Source organism: Schistocerca americana, chromosome 7, assembly GCF_021461395.2.
Source record: "Schistocerca americana isolate TAMUIC-IGC-003095 chromosome 7, iqSchAmer2.1, whole genome shotgun sequence".
Lineage (NCBI taxonomy): Eukaryota > Metazoa > Arthropoda > Insecta > Orthoptera > Acrididae > Schistocerca > Schistocerca americana.
The window spans coordinates 387,421,998-387,437,434 of NC_060125.1; the positions used below are offsets into that span (position 1 = coordinate 387,421,998).

General features: G+C 44.4%; 1 pseudogene; it reads right to left on the minus strand.

Annotated features, from left to right (window-relative positions):
* Positions 1–12,069: 12,069 nt before the first annotated feature.
* LOC124623440 lies at positions 12,070–12,187 on the minus strand (annotated as a pseudogene).
* Positions 12,188–15,437: the final 3,250 nt, after the last annotated feature.

Genomic DNA, 15,437 nt, shown 5'->3' on the forward strand with positions numbered 1-15,437 from the left:
AAGTATTTCATACAAGACTTCAGTTCGAAGCAGGCTCTTTCTTATAGAACTGATAAACTGTGTCGTTGGCAATTCACTTAAGGGTTAGGAGAAGTTAGGGAAGATCCCTAATAGCGGATAGTAATAGGCTGAACTATTCTGCGTACCCGAAATTTGGCGGTAGTTTATACAGATGTTCTCAGTTGCTTCCAGATGCCACGTTTCCAATGTTTGAGAGACAAAGACGTTCTGTCATTCATGGGTTTATATTGCGGAGCCGCAACAATGGAAGTGGCTGCAGATTGTTTCAAATAATGTAAGATCTATCCTTGCGACCCCTTTATTTCAGCATCTGTAGATTTTCCTCCTGAGCAGTCAGCAACAAATGCGGAATCCACAGGAATACCACTGTCGACTGCTGTTAATAGAATGTAAGAAATAGAAGTACTTTTGAAACCAGCCACCCCCTTGGTCTTCCACCATCAAACCCAACACCAACAGCAGGCAAAGCAGTAATATTGACTTCACCTCCCTTTAAAAAGGCTTTGGAACAGTCCCTGGCTAAAGGGAGAAAGAAAGCCGGTACCAAGGCTACAATAAGACAGTACCTCCAACAAAATCTACTCCAGGAACGTCATTTGATGCATCTGACAGATTTTCAACACCTGGGGCTTCCAAAACGAAGCTGTTCGTGACAAACAAGCCTGAAAAGGACTCCCATTCAGGCCGTCAGAAAATCGCGTTGAAGAACTCATCTGAATGCAAAGAGGACGAGGAGCGTCAGTATTGCGACCAACTGTGGTCAACTGACTCGGCTAAAGAGATATCGATTATGTGCATCGGCTGCTTTTGCTGGTGTTATGAGCTTTGTGCAACCATCAGCAATGATACTTTGACAGTTTTGAGCGTGACTTATCTATCAAAAAGCACAAGGACTTGAGAATTTCAGCTACGGCTGAAATCCCTGCACTCTACTTTTGAAACAAATATGTGGAGTGAATAAAGGCTATGTTGCTAACTCATCAAATTTTTGTGTTTATCTACAGTCCGTAACTAGGAAACCAGAAAACACAAAATTAGGAACCATATTTTCCAGCGGTAAAAAATAGAATTGTTAATTCTTTCTTCTGCTTATACAGAACAAGAAAATATTAAGAATGTTTTTTGCACGGGTAGTATTTAAATATTCCCTTCCAGTAGTACAGCACATTTTCCATAATTTAAAGACTGCTAATTCACAGGTAAATTTAAATTTACAAGTGATACCGGGTAACAGGGCACTTTCCTCTACTATATGAAAGCAGTGGCGAATTGCTGGATTTTATTATGTGACGCCTTTGGTTTTATGTCTAGTACGGTGCTTGTAAATGCTTTTAAGATCTTGATGATGGTCCGTGGACCGAAACTGATTGTCCAAGAAACAAATTTTATCAGCAGCACTCGGCGGTAAATCATGGCCTTCTTCAGAATGGGGAACCAAATGGGCAGAGCTACTTACAATAACGACTTTGGTAAGGGGCATTTTTTTACGTCCCAGCGCCTGCGAATGAGTGTCCCAGAAACGGAGAAGCTGCTTGGCTGTTCATTACGATAGTAAACATCTATGAAAAGTGATTCAAACAAAACACGATAAAGCCACGAATGGGCGACAAGGTGTTGGAGTCCACGCCTCGTCACAGAACGTGGGAGGTCAAAAGTTTGCACTCTTTGTAAAGCACGACTGGAGACGCTTGTTGTACCCATGATGACAGTGTGCAACACTGGTGCAGACAAAAGTGTTTCGGAGCACATTCATTAGCGCACATGTTGAACTTGGAGATCCACGGTAGACGACGCCTAAGTGTTCTCCTTTTGACCCGACAACATCGTCGGTAGCGATTAAAATCACATGAGATCACTGAGATGGGACCTTTATCAGTGGAAACGTGTCACCGGGTAAATCACATTCCTTGCTACATCAGGTCGCTGCTCGTGCCTGCGTACGCCGTCGACTAGGGGAAGTGCTGTTCGAAACACACACCGCCACTATGTAGGTCTGGTGTGGGTCCAGTACTGTACTGTGGGGAACATTCATCTGGAGTGTCATGAAATCTGCTATAGTAACCGAAGGCACCATGACAATTTGGACTACGTGTACATAAGTGCAGACCACCTGTATCCCTTCATGCTTCATGTCTTATTTTCAAGCTGGATGACTGTACGTGTGAATCATACTTCAGTGGTTTCTTGAGCATGATAATAAACTCAAGTGATCAGCCACCAAGTTCGTCTGATCAAAACTCGATATAACATATCACGACGCCATCTGGTGCGAACGAAACTCGCGCAAACAACCGGCCTGTAACCTACAGGAATTGCGTGACTTGTGCTTAGGCATGTGGTACCTCCGGAAACCTACCGAGGACTTGTTGGGTCTACGACACGCAGAATGACTGCTTTATTTCATTCCAAAGTTGGACCAACACGTTATTAATAAGGTGGTCATAAGCAGGTTAAGTGACATGCTATTGAAAACACGTATCGACACTTTCTACCATGCCCCCATTTAGTTTCAGTGCTCTTCACTTTACGAGTTTGGCGCACTTCTCATTTGAGCTCACTTAGTTTACCGGGCACTTTACTTACCTTAATAATTTATTTTCTGTACACTGCTGTGAACATTCGTCGAGTTTGAATTTACTCAGTCCATTATGTTTCTTCTGTCACAGACGTTACTGTATATGCAGCACGAATCTGAAATCTTCTTATTAACTTGTCGATCATTGTCTTTTGCCTTCATTTGTGAACGTCTTTACTTAGTTCCCGCAAGAAAATGTGTGCGAATACAAAATGTGAGATGCCAGAGTACAGCCTAATAGGATAGGCTGCCCGCACTACTTTTGTGGCCGAGCGTGGTAGTCATGATCTACAGGCAATCTTAGAAATTTTTTAATGTTAAACGTGTCTTCATAAGGGCTGCCCATTCGTAGCGTAGCTGTATTAGGAAGCAAGTGCAGTAAGTAAAACTGGAACGAAAGTGTACGCATTGAAGTAACAGAAGGCTTTAGAAAGCGACATATAGAATATTTTTCTGTTGGTTCTATACAAAACAGCAATTCTACTAAGTACGGAAAGTGTATTAACTGCTCAAATTATTGTGTTTCAAGCGATGTTCGTCTAATATAAAAAATCCCATGCGACATAATTCTTTCAGGGATACCGACAGTTATAAAAGCTAGTGTAAGAACCGCGTGTGTTGAAGTGCATACTAAAGATAGGAGGCTTATTAATACGGTTTCTGGGGAAGGTTTAAAAGAAATAGGCCCAGAATTAATGTACCTTGGTGCACATTATGGATATAGCATTACAGATTTAATGTCACGTCCCTCTGTTACTAGTAGACATGTCAAGCAACAGGTTGATGCCGTTCATAACAGCATTGCTACAGAAGTTAGTGATAATGCAAGTGCTGCGGCACTTGATATGTTGACTAATTCACACAGAGCAGTGCACATTTGACATTACAGCATATAAAGTAAAGGTAGAGTGGTTTCTTGTGAACAATGTTCTATTTTCAAGTAAATTCCCCGACGTTACCAAGATCGAGGAAATAATACGAAAGAAAGATAAGCGAGAATGGACTACTGAAGTATGTTTCCAGACATGTTGAATAATTTTACAGTTACCTCACATTGTCAGTTCTGCGGGAGGCGATTTATAATTATCTCAATTTTCTTGTAAGAACACTTTATTAGCCAAGATCACAAACAGTTGTACACTGATAACTATTTTAAGCAAATTAAACCGCCATCTTCAGACCGCTTAGTACAAAGTAGCAGTGTCTATGTCGATCTCCGAAGTTAAACACACTGTCGTGACAGTGTTTTACAATTTTACTCACAATAAAGGCATTATTATGGGGTGTAACGTAATAACGTCTTTGTGTGGGTAAAATTGTAAATCACGGTTATGACAAAGTGTCTAATTTCAAAGATCGCCGTAGGACGTACTACTTTGTGCAAAGTGATTTGAATATGAAAACTTAATTTATTAAAACTAATTATCAATGTACTAATATTTGCGACTTTGGCTAATGTAGTGTTCTCACAAGAAGACTACAGCACTGTTGGGTAATTTTGTTTCCGTCACCGAAAATCATGAAAAGCTTCCCTTCTGTGCTCACTGTATTAACGCAGCATTTAGTCATTCTTTCAGCGAAAGTAACTTCTTTTTACATGATACCGCAAAAATCAAAGCAGCAATGAACACTACCTAATATATTGCAGGGTACGTGAAGAATGGTGACATCTGCTCATCTTTGATTGCAGGGATATGGTAGCTGCCGGCCGAAGTGGCCGTGCGGTTAAAGGCGCTGCAGTCTGGAACCGCAAGACCGCTATGGTCGCAGGTTCGAATCCTGCCTCGGGCATGGATGTTTGTGATGTCCTTAGGTTAGTTAGTTCTAAGTTCTAGGGGACTAATGACCTCAGCAGTTGAGTCCCGTAGTGCTCAGAGCCATTTGAACCATTTTTTTTTTTTTTGATATGGTAGCTGAGCTTTTAATAAGATTTGTGAATTTACTAAAACCTTTTAAAGAGACCACAGCTGAATCAGAAGGTGAAAAAGAACCTATAATCTAGTTAGTTCTTTTTTTTACTTCACAGGCTTCGACACATCTTCAGTCTCAGTGACAATGTCTGTCAAGTAAATTTAATTACTCCAGTTACATGCACGGTTTCATATTGATATGACGAAGAGGCAGAATTTTAGTTAAGTAGCGTGTGAGAAGGATACTAAGAGACAGGTATTTTTAACTGGAGGTGCAAGGGATTAAAAATCGATCCCTGAGTGCTATGTGAGAAGGCTGTAATTTTTTCCAAATACATAATTGCTACGTTTAGTTAGTCGTCTTTCCGGGATCTCAACATGTTTGACGTAAACGAAACTCAGGAAACTGTTAGCTGTGAGTGACAAAAATGTATAAACTACGCAGGTATAACTTACAACCATTAGCGTAATTGTTTTTCCGTTGTTATGTTTATAACCAGATAGAAGTGTTATAACATTGAGTGTCATAACGAAACGAAAGTACTGTAATTAGCATGACATTTCATCATCAGAGAAACGCTCATTTTCGAATAGCCCTTCTTCATTTCCACAGAAGTTCTGTACTACTTCTTCCTCTTTTGTTCATTAACATAGAGCTTTAAAGTTCCGTGTAGTGACTATCGGAAAGACAGATAGTTTCTACGAGTGGAAGAGTAACAAATTCTTTGAAGCAGTTGAAGTAGATTATGACATCTTAAAATGACAGAGCAGACACGGAAAAGATATACAAGGCCTCGCTACATTTCGTGAGCGTATTTTGTGTATCAGCAACAACTAAACCCAGTGAACGGTGCTTTATTAAAAGTGCCATGCTATCAAGCAATTGTTGCAACGAATTAAATGTAGAGCCGTACGACAACCACACTAGCTCAGCAGTAACTATAATCTGTTTCCTCTTTCAAACGAATGAATATTTTGTGAAGTGTCTTTGTTAATAGGTACAAACCAAAGGTACGAGTAAAAGAGACAATGATATAAAAAAGATTCCCAATAGACATAGGTTCGAAAACCGATGGTTTACCTCTTGCAATGTAATATGACTCAATACATTACGGCGGAGGAGAAGTGGAATTCCCGACAAATGGAGGGTTAACTGAACGAGTCGTCAAATTTGATGAGTTTAGTCTGTCCATAACGCAATATGCATTCTCCAAACTACATCATACTTTCCTTATCTCCTCTGTGTTACCTTGAATGACGTGTAACTTACCGTTTGAACTGGAAATAGAGGAGACCTAGATTTGTTCTGCGATGTCAAGGTAAAACAAGGAAATTCAGTAATACTCCACTAAACCTGATATCTTCTATAACAGTTCCTGCCCATGTGCAGACGTAGTGCTCGGGTCGCGAATTTCTTCTCCTTGAGGTGACGCTGAAAAAAAAAACTGGTTAGGTATCCAGGCCCTCAACTGTACTAAATGATCTGTTAAATTCCAAATTTGGGACGCCAGATATTTTTCTTTATTCAAATCATCACTCGAATCACTTTACAGGTAAAGCATCAAACTGTAAAGTATCTCTGCTACAAACAGACGCCTATGAGGCGCACAAGTCGTAGATTATGTCAGAAATAATTACAAGTCTATTACATTAAGTATATTGGGGAAATTGTCTTCACAAAGATGATACATACTCGCACTTTTACTGCGTTTGCTATATCGGAGATCGTCGAAACAGCTAGCGGCAACCCCTCGGGCGTCTCGGGTGTGCGTGCGGTCTACATGGCCCCTGCACGCCCCTGCATCGCGAGATCTCCACGGCGCACTCTCGACCGGACACCAGGCGACAGAGCCAGCGCTGGCAGAGGCCACTACTTCACTTCCAGGAGACCTATTCGCGTCTTCACAAAACGTGACAAGAATATAGCATCACGAATATTCCGCCGCCGGCAGCTATAAAGGCATTCGCGTGGACTACACGAACCAGTACTTCCGGCTTCGAGAACCTCTCCTGGCCACCGGGCGGATGCTATTCACCTCATCGTTTCGGGACCTTCTCGAATCTGCGATGCCACTACCCGAATTTACTGTATTATTATTATTATTATTATTATTATTAGACCATGCGGCATCGGACTTCCGGAAAGAGGCTCTTGCGTGTAATAGGTTTGAATAGACACCCTATGGAGATCCAACTACTATACGGAAATTTTAGAATAAATAATGATAACGGCGCCTAACCAACTTATTTTGAAGTCTATATGTGATTATTAGTAGCACTGATAATCTCTTTGAAGTGACTGAACAGCGAGAACTTAATTCTGTATGTTTGATAATGCCTAGCAGGAGGATATCATTCATTTAAAACAATACCACAGCCTGAAATCCTTTCACAATACATAAACACACATGATAAATACTTGAACTTGTTGTAGGTTAATGGAAACTACACAAATTGTAGTTACTGAATTTAATGTTATTGAGCTTGCATTGTGCTGAAGGCACAATGTGTACTGTTGTGGCAGCAATTTCGTTGAACGCTTAATTAAAGAACAATATAGATCTGCTTGTCAATATAGTTACTGAAAACATTAATTGAGAATCACGTTGTTCGGACGGAACTGAGTCAATGTACTGAAAAGCAACCACATCGATCTGGATAGTAATTAAGGTGGCACACTACCTGGTATCTTCCATCGGTTGCATGAAGCGGCGTCTGCTGGCAATTTCGGCGTTAATTCTGACTATTTTCTGTTGTAACATAGCTACGCCGATACTCACGCACCATAACTTTTCACTGATGTTGCAGCACATATAAATCACTGTATATGGGGTAATAATGAGCTATTTCCTTTATATAATTGATTACACACGGGGAATGCAATTTAAACCACAAAATTATTATTGCCTCCAAACTTTCCACGCTGTAGAGAACTTGGTTTGACTATTACACAAACTGATTCACAGAATATAAATGTACTGGTAATGGCGTCGGTATAACCACTGTTCATGATAATACTCCTATTTTGCCGCTCACAGTCCATCTCCGTCGAAATACTGCGTCTTCCAAGCCTTAAGTGTCCATTTAGCTTGTAGCCATACGATAAACGAAGTCCATATCTGTTTTCAGCTCACTACTAAATGGTCTGTTAGCAACGTTACCGTGGCACACACCGGCAGCCACTTTTACGCCACTTAACACTTGTTCTGCCTCAGAGCTACGCCAACTTACTTCTACAGCCAATATTACGTGCCAACTTGTGCACTGTTCTCATTCTCGGGGATTCCCCCCACACCTAAACACTATTTTACATTACGCCAAGTTCTCTATTTACAATTAAACATATCATAGCATTACAATATTCAATTATAGTCAATTTCATATATTAAAGTAATATTACATTAATAGTTCTCCTATACGTAACAATTTTATTTACTTTAATTCTTTTGGTATTTCGCTGTCAGAGTGCAGCACAAGCCAGACACTGTTTCCCACATAGTGTTCATTAATTTACCTGCAACCAAGCGGAAGCACTTCCACTTTGACTTCGATTCTGGCCCACAGATGGCATAAGCGTCCACTTTCTCTACCGTTGCGCCTTGACTATGCCTGGCCTTCACTAAATGGCATGTTGTCACGTTACAAACCCCAGCATAGTGAGCGACGGGGCTGTTGTCATCTTTCATCGTTGCTTCCACTAAGGACGTGGACTACATTAAGGATAGACTCTTCCGTGCCTCTTTTACACCTAATCAGGATGACATTCTTGGAACTTGGATTATTTCCTTGCAAGTGTACTTTCCTGCGAAGATCCTAGTGGTGTTACTACATACTAGAAAGAGACAGGCGACTTTTAGGTAGCAGCTCTGTCAAGCCACTGTACCAGAGGCTTTTGCTGTCAGTTCACTTGTTGAAGTTTTATCACTGTTTTACCTGTGTCCCTGTGACGATCACTTCAGCATTCTCTGCTTTGCAATCCGAGTCGCGACTATAGGACACAGTTTTATACGGCATGCATTCATGATCTTAACTGTGAGGCCTGCAGTACGAACCATACCGTTCAAACACTCGTGAAAATTGCAGCGAAATGCAGGTAGCTCTGCAGCGGATAGGCACTTGGTGCAGACAGTGGCAACTGACCTTTAACACAGACAAATGTAATGTAATGTATTGCGAATACATAGAAAGAAGGATCCTTTATTGTACGATTACATGATAGCGAAACAAACACTGGTAGCAGTTACTTCTGTAAAATATCTGGGAGTATGCTTGCAGAACGATTTGAAGTGGAATGATCATATAAAATTAATTGTTGTTAAGGCAGGTGCCAGGTTGAGATTCATTGGGAGAGTCCTTAGAAAATATAGTCCATCAACAAGGGAGGTGGCCTACAAAACACTCGTTCTGCTTATACTTGAGTATTGTTCATCAGTGTGGGATCCATACCAGGTCGGGTTGACGGAGGAGATAGAGAGGATCCAAAGAATAGAGGCACGTCTCGTCACAGGGTTATCTGGTAAGCGTGATAGCGCTACGGAGATGTTTAGCAAACTCAAGTGGCAGACTCTGCAAGAGAGACGCTCTGCATCGCGGTGTAGCTTGCTCGCCCGGTTTCGAGAGGGTGCGTTTCTGGATGAGGTATCGAATATATTGCTTCCCCCTACTTATACCTCCCAAGGAGATTACGAATGTAAAATTAGAGAGATTCGAGCACGCACGGAGGCTTTCCGGCAGTCGCTCTTCCCGCAAACCGTACGCGACTGGAACAGGAAAGGGAGCTAATGATATTGGCACGTAAAGTGCCCTCCGCCACACACCATTGGGTGGCTTGCGAAGTATAAATGTAGAATGTAGATGTAGATGTGGCCGACTGATTAGCCAGCCCGTATCACTTAGCTTCGCAGTGTACTTCTGGCGTGATCCGAAGATTCACGAAGTCTGAATATCGTTATTCTAACGTTAAAGAAAATTGCTTGCAAAACTCTGAAGTACGTGGATGATAGCCCTCTACCGAGGGGTATTCAGCGTGACAGACAATTAAATCTGAATTATACTTTAGCAAATATAAATACATGAATCGTAGAGCTTTTCCGCATTGACTCCTTTGGCGGCAGCTTATCAGAATATCTCTCACGGAACCGATACTCCCATCTGTCGGCTGCCTCTCACCCCACTTCTTATGTTATGTCACAGCTACTGCAGTCGCACCTCAACTATGGAATGAACGGCTCCAAAGCCAGAAATGTCACAAGAGGTTAGAGCCGCGACACACATCGTTGGAATAGCGGTTTTCTTTTGAGTGGCTGAGAAAAATTTCCAGACACACCGCCTTCCAGAATCAATACGAAATTGCTGCGGAGAATGGCATAAAGAGCGTCCATAGACCATACCTTTTCCTGGGGCATAAATTCCCATATATTTTGTGATCGAAACCGACAGTTCGCAGTGCGATGGGCAGCAAGAAATTGTTCTTCACAAGCTTTGATACTGCTGGCACTCTCGGGCGTTTCAGCCCTTGTGTGAGTACCCTGTGCGGCTGTATCCCAAATGGACGTTACAGGAGCGAGACACCAAGTTTTGCTCCCGTGTACGGGCTGGAACCACTAGGGAGAATTCACAACCATTCGACGAAATTTGAACGTGGCTCGAAGCAGCTAAGGCGCTTTTTTAGCCTTCCTATTTAGTGTCCTGTGATATGATCACGGGGGGATGCGACACTGTCAAATGCCCACTTCGGCAAAACCATCAGTGGCACTCGCCCATCTTTCAAAAATGAGTGTGTGAATTCCTAAGGGACCAAACTGCTGAGGTCACCTACTGAAAATAACTTAACTAACTTACGCAGAAGGACAACACACTCGGCCATGCCCGAGGGAGGACTCGAACCTCCGGCGGCAGGGGCCGGGCAATCTGTGACGGGGCACCTCAAACCGCACGGCCACTCCGCGTGGCCGCCCATATTTATTGAGAATCTTAAATTCGTACCAAGTCCTAGGCACTTGCAGACCAGCAACCCCTTTTACAAACTCCGATACCAGACGGCCTACTATCAGGCGCAAGATCAGGAAAGCAGCAGTGAAAGAGCAGCAGTGTAGACTGCTTGCAGGCGCCTGGAACTCCAAAAATTGGTTCTGTCTCTACACATACATTTTTTAGCTGGTGAACAAGGTGGCTGGGTGGCACCAATAGTTTCGCCGAAATGGGGAGTGTTAGAAGTACCCTTTTTCATTTTATCCATGGATGTGTCAGTGTAGCAACCGTCACGCCCTTCTCCACCCTGATCACCCCCCCTCCCCCCCCCCCCCCAAGGAAAGAAAACATAAGCATACTTTGACTTTGCTGCTTCTGATCAAGTTCAAATTTCGAATGCTGTTGAACGGTTCCTAGTGGTTCCATCCTGTACACCAGAACTAAAATTGTGGTCACCCTGCGTTCCAAAGAGTAAGATCACGTGTAACGAGCATGCACTTTGAATGTCCTTAGAGAACGGTTGTAACGTCCGAGAGCATCGGCAGTGTCAAAAGTTGTGAATAAAATCCTCCTGTTGCTCAACGCACTGAGAACCATTGTTTTTGACTGCAAAATTTGTGGGAATCTACGCCCGAGGGAAAGGGATGCTTTCAGATATGTGTTTTGTGCCAGCCTCTGAGGTCTTTCCGTCCCGTTTCTGAGCGGCCATGTGTCTACAACGTTCTCCTCGGCCACTTATAAGAAAATTGCATGGTTTCAGTGCAGTGCTTCGTGGTTCTAGCCTCCATCGCAAAGGCGTCAAAAGAAGTGGTGAAATGTTGGTAAGAGGTAGTGTGACGTCCTTCCCATTGTGTGGCACGTACTCGATGGCGGTGGGCAGGTTTGTGGTGAAGTTTGGTGCCAGTGTGACATCATTAACCCGCCTCTCGTATCATATGAACTTCAGAGCTATGTCCTTTCTTTCGTATGTGTCGACACATTGCCGTTTGAAGCGGCCTTGAAGCCAAGGGCGAGTTTCCAGGAGACCACGCTTTTACATCGTTAAAGAGGAAGGTTGTAGGCAGATTTCAGTCAAATTTAACACTTAAGCATCGCAATGGGTGCAAATTACTGTGTTTCGCAAAAGTGATCTTTTAATTCTGATGGGCGGTGTATATATTAGTGTGCTGCGCCGGCTTCGCACAAGTACCGCTAAGTGTTTTCTGCCTATAACAAAGATATTTTTCGAAGGCATACGACGCACGTAATGGCTGTCCAGTCCAGCCCCTTCACGAAGGAAGAGAGCTGAATAGAATTAATTCCATACTTCCAACCTCTGATCCGAGTTGCTTGCAAAATTCTTGAGTTCATTTGTAGGAACAAGGGATCTGACTTCTAATTAATGAAAAAAAAGCACACCATCTTCAGGCCACTAGTGGCCTACCGGGACCATCCGACCGCCGTGTCATCCTTAGTGGAGGATGCGGATAGGAGGGGCGTGGAGTCAGCACACCACTCTCCCGGCCGTTATGATGGTATTCTTGAGCGAAACCGCTACTTTTCGGTCGAGTAGCTCCACAATTGGTAACACGAGGCTGAGTGCACCCCGAAAAATGGCAACAGCGCATGGCAGCCCGGATGGTCACCCATCCAACTGCCGACCACGCCCGACAGCACTTAACTTCGGTGATCTCACGCGAACCGGTGTATCCACTGCGGCAAGGCCGTTGCCGTAATTAATGAAAAAAGTGCTTAATTTTGTGATGGTACTGGGATCGAGAGGTGTGCATAACAGTTTGTTCATAATCTAACATTCCTTATTTCGTTAAACATTTTTAAATTCGCTACCAGGATCGAAGTTCCCCTTCAAAAAATTGCGGGTCATTGTACATTAACGCTAATGCGCTTGTGTTTCGTTCTGTCCTTGTTAGGTGTCTTTGACAACGGTGTGGATATTTCCTACAACCAGAAAAGAATATTTCAGCAATCTATGAGGATCGTTCAGTACGTAATGCCCCACTTTTTTTTTTCTCGGAACATATTTACTTGTAAGAGACAAAATTATATGATAATATACAACAGCATGTCTTGTCCATGTCATATTTTTCTACATTGTCTCCATCAAGTTTTATGGCCCTATTCCAGCGTTGTGGAAGAGCATGCGTTTCCTGCTGGTAAAAGCTGTTGTTCTGTAGGCGTAGCCATGTTTTCACTGCATGACTGACACTCTCGTCATCTTCAAAGTGTGTTCCCTGTAGAGAATCTTTAAGCGGCCCAAAGAGATGAAAGTCCGAAGGTGCTAGGTCTGGACTGTAGGGTGGATGAGGCAATGATGTCCAGCCCAGTTTGGCGAAGGGTTCCCGGGATCTCAGACTTGTGGGTGGGCGTGCATTACCGTGTACGAGCAAGATTTCTGCTGGATTCTTGTCCGATCGAACATGTCGGAAGCGGTTCTTGAGTTTATTCAGGGTCTTTACATATGCCTCTGAATTGATGGTTGATTCTCTTGACATTACTTCCACGAGAATGACGCCATCACAATCCCAGAAGACTGTCACCGTGACTTTTCCGACAGAGGGGTATGTCTTGAATTTCTTCTTTTGTGGTGAATGAGAATTATGACACTCCATGGACTGCCCTTTTGTTTCCGGCACAAAGTGGTGCACCCTGCCTGTAACAATCCGTGACAGAAAGTCTTCTCCGTCAGTCTCAAAAGGCTCCTACAATTCAGATAAAATGACCTTTCCGTGAATTTTGTGGTCCGCTGTGAGCATTCGCGGAATCCACGTGAGCACGACTTGGGATATCCGAGAATCTCGATCATTGCAGACGCACTTCCAATGCTGCCCGACAACTGTAGAGCCAATCTTCGAGTTGTAATGCGCCGGTCGGCACGAATAATGACATTCGCACGACTCAGCTTGTCTGGAGCAGTGGCGGTGACAGGACGACCCTAGCGTGGCTGACCATGGAGCTCTGTTTCTGCAATTCCTGAGGCTGTAACTTTGTGTACCCATCGCCCAGATGTGCTCCTTATCAACTGCAGGATCTCCATACACTACACACAAACGTGTATGGACGTTCACCATGGTTTCTTTTTCTGCACACAAGAATTCAATAACAGCACGCTGCTTGTACCGTGAGTCGTATGTAGACGCAGTACTACGGCTCTGCCATCTGTCAGAACGGTTCGAAACTTCACCGGCGCACAGAACAAACATCAAACGTGAAGCACCTATGCATATTATTAGCTTTTTAAAACAATGTGGGGTATTAATTATTGAACGACCCTCGTATACTGAACGCTGTAGACTGAAAAATACACTCCTGGAAATGGAAAAAAGAACACATTGACACCAGTGTGTCAGACCCACCATACTTGCTCCGGACACTGCGAGAGGGCTGTATAAGCAATGATCACACGCACGGCACAGCGGACACACCAGGAACCGCGGTGTTGGCCGTCGAATGGCGCTAGCTGCGCAGCATTTGTGCACCGCCGCCGTCAGTGTCAGCCAGTTTGCCGTGGCATACGGAGCTCCATCGCAGTCTTTAACACTGGTAGCATGCCGCGACAGCGTGGACGTGAACCGTATGTGCAGTTGACGGACTTTGAGCGAGGGCGTATAGTGGGCATGCGGGAGGCCGGGTGGACGTACCGCCGAATTGCTCAACACGTGGGGCGTGAGGTCTCCACAGTACATCGATGTTGTCGCCAGTGGTCGGCGGAAGGTGCACGTGCCGGTCGACCTGGGGCCGGACCGCAGCGACGCACGGATGCACTCCAAGACCGTAGGATCCTACGCAGTGCCGTAGGGGACCGCACCGCCACTTCCCAGCAAATTAGGGACACTGTTGCTCCTGGGGTATCGGCGAGGACCATTCGCAACCGTCTCCATGAAGCTGGGCTACGGTCCCGCACACCGTTAGGCCGTCTTCCGCTCACGCCCCAACATCGTGCAGCCCGCCTCCAGTGGTGTCGCGACAGGCGTGAATGGAGGGACGAATGGAGACGTGTCGTCTTCAGCGATGAGAGTCGCTTCTGCCTTGGTGCCAATGATGGTCGTATGCGTGTTTGGCGCCGTGCAGGTAAGCGCCACAATCAGGACTGCATACGACCGAGGCACACAGGGCCAACACCCGGCATCATGGTGTGGGGAGCGATCTCCTACACTGGCCGTAAACCACTGGTGATCGTCGAGGGGACACTGAATAGTGCACGGTACATCCAAACCGTCATCGAACCCATCGTTCTACCATTCCTAGACCGGCAAGGGAACTTGCTGTTCCAACAGGACAATGCACGTCCGCATGTATCCCGTGCCACCCAACGTGCTCTAGAAGGTGTAAGTCAACTACCCTGGCCAGCAAGATCTCCGGATCTGTCCCCCATTGAGCATGTTTGGGACTGGATGAAGCGTCGTCTCACGCGGTCTGCACGTCCAGCACGAACGCTGGTCCAACTGAGGCGCCAGGTGGAAATGGCATGGCAAGCCGTTCCACAGGACTACATCCAGCATCTCTACGATCGTCTCCATGGGAGAATAGCAGCCTGCATTGCTGCGAAAGGTGGATGTACACTGTACTAGTGCCGACATTGTGCATGCTCTGTTGCCTGTGTCTATGTGCCTGTGGTTCTGTCAGTGTGATCATGTGATGTATCTGACCCCAGGAATGTGTCAATAAAGTTTCCCCTTCCTGGGACAATGAATTCACGGTGTTCTTATTTCAATTTCTAGGAGTGTATAATAATTATTGGAACTTCATAAATAATAGTTATGACTAATACTACCCAGAACTGAAGCTGTGTCGATTGTTTGTAAGCCGTCCTGGATAGTTCGATCGGTTGGAGATGTGTTGCGAGTTCGAGCCCCAGTACAGCTCACAGTAGTAAGAATAAAGCTAAAGCCCCTTTGTTACCGTGTCACTGCGTGGCGGACGACAAAATATGTTCTCATACTATGATGTGGTCAACAATGTGA